The sequence below is a fragment of the Lepisma saccharinum genome, chromosome 6 (genome assembly GCF_977018435.1).
Source record: "Lepisma saccharinum chromosome 6, izLepSacc3.1, whole genome shotgun sequence".
Lineage (NCBI taxonomy): Eukaryota > Metazoa > Arthropoda > Insecta > Zygentoma > Lepismatidae > Lepisma > Lepisma saccharinum.
The window spans coordinates 25,419,167-25,427,887 of record NC_139234.1 but is presented as its reverse complement, the minus strand read 5'-3'; positions in this window follow the sequence as shown (position 1 = coordinate 25,427,887).

Below are 8,721 nucleotides of genomic sequence, written 5' to 3'. Positions count from 1 at the left end.
TTCCGGATCTGGATCAGGATCCGAAAATTCCGGATCTGGATCAGGATCCGATAGTGCCGGATCTGAATCCGGATCCGATAGTTCCGGATCTAAATCCGGATCCGAAAGTTCCGGATCTGGATCCGGATCCGATAGTTCCGGATCTGGATCCGGATCCGGATCCGAGAGTTTCGTATCTCAATCCAATTATAATATTACCACACCTTAAAAGGTATTATGATCTTCGATTACAAAGAAATTTTTCATTAGTTAGTCCTACAAGAATTTCTTTCAAGTGTTGTTCCTAAAATACTGTGCTATGCATCGGCTAACACACACGTGCACAAAAGTAATCTTACTTGTTTAACATAAAATGTCAGAGGTTATTTTGTAAATGCCATTGAAACGAATATGTATTCATTCGAATGTATTGGAAATGGAAACACACGTAAATGTGAGACATTCCAATCCAGGCTGAAATCTTTAACACATATAACAAGATAGAAATGTTATATAAAAAAATTATACAATTTTTCTACAGTTACAGTTTTACAAATTAAAATAAAACATTATAATATATGCAGTGTTATATAATTACAAAGTATAAGACTAACAAGGGAGGTGTTCTAAGTGTCCCCCTCCGATTTCCATGAAAATTGGCAGGTTTATAGTGGGGCCCAATGGAAGAAATACGTATTTTTTGTTTCAGCTAAAATACTGTCTTAGGGGGCAAAAACCCCCTTAAATGTCAAGATGAGGACAAATTGAAGTGAGGATCTGACCCTTGTTACCCCTTCCGATTTCCATGATACTTGGCAGGTGTGTGTATAAACGGGCCCAAAGGAAGAAATACGTGTTTTATTTCGGCTAAAAAACTGTTTTAGGGGGCAACCCCCCTCAAATGTCAAGATGAGGACAAATTTAAGTAGGAATTTGACCCCTGTGTCCCCCTCCGATTTCCATGAAACTTGGCAGGTGTATAAAGGTACCCAAAGGAAGAAATACGTGTTTTTTTTTTTGTTTCGGCTAAAAAACTGTTTTAGGGGCAAACCCCCTCAAATGTCAAAATGAGGACAAATTTAAGTGGGCATTTGACCCCTGTGTCCCCCTCCGATTTCCATGAAACTTGGGAGATGTATAGAGGGGCCCAAAGGAAGAAATAAGTGTTTTTTTTGTTTCGGCTAAAAATCTGTTCTAGAGGGCAACCTCCCCTCAAATGTCAAGATGAGGACAAATTGAAGTGGGGGTCTGACCCCTGTGTACCCCTCCGATTTCCATGAAACTTTCAGGTGTATAAAGGGACCCAAAGGAAGGAATACGTGTTTTTTTTGTATCGGCTAAAAAACTGTTTTAGGGGCAAACCCCCTCAAATGTCAAAATGAGGACAAATTTAAGTGGGCATTTGACCCCTGTGTTCCCCTCCGATTTCCATGATACTTGGCAGGTGTGTGTATAAACGGGCCCAAAGGAAGAAATACGTGTTTTATTTCGGCTAAAAAACTGTTTTAGGGGGCAACCCCCCTCAAATGTCAATATGAGGACAAATTTAAGTAGGCATTTGACCCCTGTGTCCCCCTCCGATTTCCATGAAACTTGGCAGGTGTATAAAGGTACCCAAAGGAAGAAATACGTGTTTTTTTTTGTTTCGGCTAAAAAACTGTTTTAGGGGCAAACCCCCTCAAATGTCAAAATGAGGACAAATTTAAGTGGGCATTTGACCCCTGTGTCCCCCTCCGATTTCCATGAAACTTGGGAGATGTATAGAGGGGCCCAAAGGAAGAAATAAGTGTTTTTTTTGTTTCGGCTAAAAATCTGTTCTAGAGGGCAACCTCCCCTCAAATGTCAAGATGAGGACAAATTGAAGTGGGGGTCTGACCCCTGTGTACCCCTCCGACTTCCATGAAACTTTCAGGTGTATAAAGGGACCCAAAGGAAGAAATACGTGTTTTTTTTGTATCGGCTAAAAAACTGTTTTAGGGGCAAACCCCCTCAAATGTCAAAATGAGGACAAATTTAAGTGGGCATTTGACCCCTGTGTTCCCCTCCGATTTCCATGATACTTGGTAGGGGTGTGTATAAAAGGGCCCAAAGGAAGAAATACGTGTTTTTTTGGGCTAAAAAACTGTTTTAGGGGCAACCCCCCCTCAAATGTCAAGATGAGGACAAATTGAAGTGGGGGTCTGACCACTGTGTACCCCTCCGATTTCCATGAAACTTTCAGGTGTATAAAGGGACCCAAAGGAAGAAATACGTGTTCTTTTTTTGTTTCGGCTAAAAAACTGTTTTAGGGGCAAACCCCCTCAAATGTTAAAATGAGGACAAATTTAAGTGGGCATTTGACCCCTGTGTCCCCCTCCGATTTCCATGAAACTTGGGAGATGTATAGAGGGGCCCAAAGGAAGAAATAAGTGTTTTTCTGTTTCGGCTAAAAATCTGTTCTAGAGGGCAACCTCCCCTCAAATGTCAAGAGGAGGACAAATTGAAGTGGGGGTCTGACCCCTGTGTCCCCCTCCGATTTCCATGAAACTTGGCAGGTGTATAAAGGGACCCAAAGGAAGAAATACGTGTTTTTTTTGTTTCGGCTAAAAAACTGTTTTAGGGGCAAACCCTCTCAAATGTCAAAATGAGGACAAATTTAAGTGGGCATTTGACCCCTGTGTCCCCCTCCGATTTTCATGAAACTTCGCAGGTGTAGAGGGTCCCAAATGAAGAAATACGTGCTTTTTGTTTCGGCTAAAAATCTGTTTTAGGATGCAAAACCCGCCTCAAATGTCAAGACGAGGACAAATTGACGTGGGGATCATCTGACCCCTGTGTCCCCCTCCGATTTCCATGAAATTTGGCAGAGGCACTATGCCCCCTGTTTCTTCCTATGCCATATTTACGTAGTTTTGCGGTCAGATCCCCACTTCAATTTCTCCTCATCTTGACATTTGAGGGGATGGGTTGCCCCCTAAAACCGTTTTTTAGCTGAAACACAAAAACACGTATTTCTTCCTTTGGGCCCCTCTATACACCTGCCAAGTTTCATGGAAATCGGAGGGGGAGACTTAGACCTCCCATGTATGTGTATTAATTAATTACAAATCGCGCACGCGCGCACACACACACACTATATATATATATATATATATATATATATATATATATTAGCAGGTAACAATATGTTATAAACACATTCTTACTTTCCAAAGAAGCGCATGTGGGATGGCAAAACAGATCTGGATCCAGAAGTACCGGATCAGGATCCGGATCTGAAAATTCCCGGATCCGGATCCGAAATTTTTTAGGGATCCGGATCCTTAGGATTCGGAACGAACCGGATCCGGATTTCGGATCCGCTAGGATTCGGATCTGGCCATCCCTAGTGCACAGCTGTTCAGCTCAACCATAGTAAATCTAAGTAGTTCCTAGAATCGCCACATGCTTACGCTGCGATCGGGGCTCCCAATGCTATAAAAGAAGCCTGATTGTGATCTCTCAGCCTAAGCTGAGGAGTCAGCCCTCGATGTGCTCCAGTCAGTGTCCACAAACCAACTGATACTAAGGCATGGCATGGCAATTCAACCCATAAGATCCACCTCCAGCCCAAAACAGCCTGGTCTGAACCCGGTTGAGACTGAGGAGAGGTATCCGAACCTTGGTTAGACCCCAGCCTCGTGCTGAGGAATAAGGTACCCGAGCCTTAGTTGGCTCGTCCCTAAGTCTTTAACTGAGCGGTAGGTAATCGAACCAGATTCGATCCCGGCTTCGTGCTGTGAGGAACAAGAACAAAATAATCTTATTTCAAATCATAGAGCAAAAAAAAAATCAAACGCCCTTAAGTTAAAACTCCCTTACATTGGAAACCTGGAGAGAACAAAACAGGGGTTTCTTCGTAACACGATTTCTTGAAAACCATTTTACACATTTGAATCAACTTTGTGATAAATTGATTAGAAAGGATGAATTTTAACAGTAAAAGTTGTAACTTTTTCCCTGCTACTATATTTTACAAGATATTCGTTGTCAAATATCTCAATATTTGCATAAGGAACCAGCCTTTTCCGTGCCGAGCGTTTCGATGACGACGTCATGCATCCACGGACAACTGCGCATCAGTGGCGTAGCGTTATAGTACGCCCGTACGCCCGGCGTTCCCAGATTTAAAATTTCAAAAATGCTTAAATGCTGTGATTATAAAGTAAAACGTGACTAATTTCAAATATGTTTGACCTTCATGGCATTATAATAGCTTTCAACGCTCCACTCTCAACACTCGTTCTAGCATCTCTTTTCAATGCCTTTCCCGGCCGGATGCCGAGCAAGTTCGGCGTACAGGACTCCTATGATTCCTTGCTGCCTTTATGGAGGGAAAGCTTCCATTTCTACAGCACGCGCGTAAATAGGCTCTCTTACGCCAGCGTACGAGAGGTCTACCGTGATTGGTTCATGTGACCCTTCCTGCCTTCTGAAGCAGACGACAGCGGGAGAATTCCTACCCGGTTCTTCGCTCTTCGCGCTCATGCAATTCGTGCTATATGATGCTGCAATACGCAATATTGACTGACGTAACTTTACCAATCTCAAATATACTGCTTCTTAATGGCCACTGCATTGTATAATTTATGCACGAACAGCGATGTGCATTAGAAACTAAAAGATCAACACAGTTTTTGTGAAGTAAGTTGGTGAAGTCCTCGTGGTAGAAATTCAGCCTGTTGCTGCTCTACCACTTAACCCGCAAAACTATTATTTTTTTTAATTGTATTTTTTCGTTATTATCTAACTACTTAATATTGTGTCAATGGAAATGTTTAGCATTCATTTGAAAACTCTTAACATCGAATGGTCTCTGGACAAAATTATTTTAAAATGTTTATAAGCATTCTCAAGATGTAATAAACAGTGGTCTGAATTACTAATCGACACTGTTACGTCAGTAGAGTGTACGATATTTGGATCATCCACTCCGCTTTGCACAGTGCGCCAAGACGACAGAGGTCCCTGGTTCGAATCCCAGCGTGAGCATGGGTGTTCTTTGTGAGTGTCCCTTCATCAATATCATCACTCATATTCATATTCGCGATTAACCAAAAGTGGTAGAAAAGCGAAGTAAAATAAACCAAATCAATGAGTAGTTGGATCAACCACAACAATGACGTCTGCTGTTGTTCAAAGGCGCTTGTGATTCAGGTAGGTTTTCTAATGACTTGCGTCATGCAGAAAGGTATAAAACCAGTAGCGTACGCAGGATTTCATCAAGGGGGTGTTATTTCGAAAACTTTCTACAAATTCACAGTACCATTCTTTTATTATACTTTAATTAATTAATTATTAATAATAATAAATTAATTAATAATTCTTATAATTAATTAGTTTAATTACTACTAATGCAGCTGCTATTTATGAAAGAAATAGAACAAAATTACATTTCTTTTGTTTCTTTGTTACAAAATAATTGTCTAGTCAACGGTTATTTGTATATGATAAGTGAGACATTTTAAGTGTGAAGAAAATCCATAAAAACAAGCAAATATATTAAATTTATTGAAATAATCGAAATATGAAACTCATTCAAGGAGCCGCGCTGGTCTAGTCTGACAACTTCGTGGGATATCCGGGTTCGATTCCCGGAATTAGTTGGAATTTATCCAGCCTTGTCTCCGCACCCAGCCTCATAGCAATGGGTACCTGAGAGAAACCCTGGAGGATGAAGGCTGCCGGAGCAAGGTGCTGATCACATCAACTGCAAAATAGTTAGAGATCGAGAATCTTTGGGGCCCACCACACCTCTACGTGTGCCTTCATGGCAGGGTGCTATATGCACGGGGGAATTTACATTACCTTTACCTATGGAACTCGCCCAGGATAATGATGAAGCGCGAGAATACATGTTGCTAAATTCCACTGAGTCTATGTTTTCGTTGAAAAGTAAGTTTATAGACATTCCAACACATTTATCACTTCTAGGTGATTCACAAAGCACTTCTTCAACATTATTTAATGATGTGGATGTAGACTCAGCATCACTTGAGAGTTCACAAAGGGATGTGAAATCAGTACCGGGAAGAACGTTTGCAATAAGTTCAGCACACTGTGACGAAGCAAGGAATTTTCACAATTCTCACGAGAATCACTGCGCGACTTTTTGCAAAAAAAATTGCAAAATTGAACTTTGCGGCCGCTTAGATTGTGTTTGGAATGTTGTGTTTTTCTTCATGCTGCATGGGAATAATAATTCAAATTATTATTATTATTAGTATTATTACTGTCGCAGATCTTTGACTGTGATAAATTAGCCATTTTTAATTTTTTCTACAGCATTTTCCATAATATTTCAAAAGCTCAAGGGGGGGTTTAAACCCGGTAACCCCCCTTGCGTACGCCACTGTATAAAACACCAGAGTTCAAGACATTTGTGGCATAGTGAGGCATCTAATTGTCTAGCTAAAACATGCATGGATGATGTTTTATTGAAAACCCAGCTTACTTCAGGCAAATAAAAAATACCTGTGGCGACTAATACCATAAGTAAGTTATTAAGCAAGAAAGGGCCGACCCTTTCTTCGGACTTGGCGTTCCCACCCGAAATGTCCATGCTACGCCACTGCTGCGCATACGATCTGCGCCGCCGAACGAGCACCCCCTGTATGTACCTTGCCTTTCCTGTTGCCCCCAAAATAGCCACTAGTATGTTTGGATAAAATACTTTATATTTTAAGGAAGCTAGTGAATCGATTAACTTATAATGCCTCAGGTGTAACTGGTTCTTATTGTTTTAGAATTACAAAGAACCAGATTTGTTTTTTATTATAATATATTTATCAGCGATTGTTGAATCCTTGTTAATTGCAAATATTCACATTTTAGTAGACAGACATAACTCGTTAAATCCGTACATACAGTTATATTTTTGCCCATCAATGTATGAAAATTCTGAAAATAGAGGGTAAAAACAAAGCTCCACCATGGCTATATTCTTTAATCTTGTCCTAAGCGCCCTCTAGTATCCCACAAAGCAAACATGGATCATAACGGGCCACTAATGAAAATGCCGACATTGAAAGGGTTATTCAGCATAAAACGAATGACCGTTTATGAGGAAATGGGGATTATTGTAGCGGGATGTGGCCTTTGTGTAGTTTCCAATACGTGCGCTTTTCTGAAAATCCAATTATTCAGCAAACATGGATACAAATGAAAGGGTTTGCTCCATGCCACAATATTGGTTTAATACAATCCTGTAAACAGACAGGGCAAAGGGAAAAAATACACTGCGTTATTAACCCCAAAGCATGTTCGGTTTGCACATCATAGGGAGTGAGGGGGAGGGGGGAGGGTAATGTAATCACATAAATAGATATCCCGCTTAGTAAACACAATGGACGAGCTTGCCTTGTGCAAATATGAGACAGGTTAAGTCCCCAGGGCTTGCCTGCATTTCCATTGGCGATATCATATTGTACGCCCGATCGTTATTGGCTGGGTTTGTTATGCTTGAAGGCAGTGCGTCATCACGAGAACTGCTATTCAAGGAAATATGCTGTGGCTGCGTTTGCGGCACCGTACAAATGATCTATTGTTGTATTTTTTCTTATTTGAACTTGCTTTTCTACCCTTTTAGGCCAATCGTGACGATGAGGGGAAAATGATGGAAACGGAACAAAGACATGGCCATAGAGACTCTTGTCAAGGGGGGTTAAAACAACTTATTCAACAACACAGGGAATTTAAAGGTCTTAAAGGGAATATTGGGGCAATCATGAGAGCATTTTCAGTTTGAACCAGGAACAACACTGGAAAGAGAACGGCCAGAAGTGAAAATGGAGGGGTTGCATGGGGCTGTGACTCCAAGTATAAAACATGCTTCTCACAAGTTTCACGAATTCCAAAGAAATGGCTCTTAGTGCTTTTTGTAAGTAGTTTTGAAAATAAAATTGTCGATTTTGGTTTCTGAATTTGTATTAAATAGATATTAGATACGGTTTTGTATTGGATAATAATTTACAAATAACGTCCACGTAAATACAAAACCAATTTAGCTTATATTTTTCTTATGCCTCTCATAATCTGAAATCCCTGATCTTGCCCTTTTACACGAAACATCGAAAGATCAGAATTAGTTTTAAACATGGTCAATAGATGGTGCTTTATTTATTTGTAACCTTAAACATTAAAATGTGAAGTTACCGTGATTAGTTAATATGTTCTAGCTACACTTATGGAGTGAAAATTAAATGTGATTGAGAAAATTTATCCATTTCTGGTGACATGTGTTAAAAGGGTTAAAATTTTTTTGAAAATTTCGGTTCTTGGGATATGATGATGTTTCTAGAAGAATGAAAGGGTACATTTAGAGAATTGGTAATAGAAAATGGTATTGTAATAAGAAATTGTTGCGAAAGTTTTTAAGGATGGGTAGAGGATGTGCTGATAAGTTTTCTTACACGCATTTACGCAAATAAAACCCGCGATCGTATTTTTTTTAAAATTTCAGAATGCTCCTTTAGAGACATACAGAAGCTAAATTGTAATTGATGAAATCATGAAATGGGTGATGGAACAAACACAATTGTACATTCATGCCTGACCAAAGTACAAATCTGAGACATCTGGTCATATTGTGTGGATGCTTCATATAAACATGTATGTGATTAATTTATTTTAATATTTTTCACCCATGCGAACAGCAGGTTGGTGTTGTCGGTGCATTGTAATCAAGGGGTTTCAGATCTCGTTCTGAATTGTAGGTCCAGTAGT